We start from the raw sequence: 1388 nt of genomic DNA, 5'->3' as shown, positions 1-1388 counted from the left end.
TTCAAAGGGTAGGGATGGCAGGCACCGGGTGGATATCGCGGCGAAATTACCCAGTAGGCGTTAGGCGAGTAGGGGAAATGAGATGAGACGTACTAGCGCTGATGAGGGTTGAGCCGTGGGAATAGACAAGAGGTACGGTCCTTCTTTGGTTGGGCTGAGCTCCGCAACCCGGCCAACTTGGACACTGTGGGCTATGACTTGTACACTCTTCTGCAATCAGCAGTCAAGACGTCTTCGTCACTTCCCATGTCTCCTCTCCATCACTTCCCATGTCTCCTCTCCAGGCCGTATGCTCCACCACAGACTGGCCTGCCGCCAAGCTCATTAGCAGCATGGGAAATCTCCAAGGTGGATTCATTCAGGGTGGTCAAGCCGTATCCAGGCCAGAGCGAGCCGCCAGCACCTTGAACTCTGTGCATGTGTACTGTACAGTACTCTCAACATGCCCTTGTCACTATCCGCGTCCTTCGAATCCCATTTCAGTTTCGTTGAGCATTGCTGAGGGCTGCAACATATCTGCTCCCCCTTCCCGCCCCTCTTCCTTTCTCCTCCTGCTTCTCTGGCCCTCCTTACCGTCCCGCTCAACCCAAGACCTGGCGAGATGGTAGAGAACGGTTCGAGGCATCTGACTGCACCATCCGAACCTGGAATCTGCCGTGCCCAGGCCTGGTTTGTGGATCACCAGACGTATTTTGTCTCATCGTTTCAGCTCCTGATTCCTCACGGGCCATAGTCGGCGGCCCATGGCCCACTGACAGCTGTGGTCCTTGCATGGCGACATGGATCCAGGTATACTTGAGGCAAGCAAGCTTCAGCCTCAATAGGTATCTGGAAGCGTTTTGTAGAAGCTCAGTTGATCGTAGGCTCACAACTTCCATGAGGTCCACATTCCAGCTTCAAACACACAACGTGATTGATGATGCCATGATCCAGTTGGCTCTCACCCTCTTTCGTGAATCAAGGGAAGATGTCCCACACCGCCAAACCGAGGTGAGTGTCCGCAGACCAGACAAACATGGCAAACAGAGCTTGGGAGCCTTTCAGAACGACATGGGCTTGATGGGCAAGGACAGTGACATGCCACATTGATGGCATCACTTTCCCGCCGCCAGTGGGGGTTGCAGGCCACCATCTTACCCCATGATTGGCCACCGTGCCGCCCGCCTCAGCAGCACATCTGGTTGGACGCCCAAGATCGTGGAGTATGGCCAATCGTGCCGTTTTCGCTTTCTCGGCTCTAGATCGTTGCTCCAGACCAGGAATGGCCAAAGCCCAGACCAAGGGTCTTCCTACAGGTCTTCCCGCAGGTGGCAAAACGTTGTCACGAAGACTCGCCCAACATGTGACCCGATCTCCTGAACCTTTCAGGAAGGGAGGTTCGCAGAACT

The sequence above is a fragment of the Verticillium dahliae genome, genomic scaffold (genome assembly GCF_000150675.1).
Source record: "Verticillium dahliae VdLs.17 supercont1.2 genomic scaffold, whole genome shotgun sequence".
NCBI lineage: Eukaryota > Fungi > Ascomycota > Sordariomycetes > Glomerellales > Plectosphaerellaceae > Verticillium > Verticillium dahliae.
Note: the sequence above shows the minus strand (reverse complement) of the source record.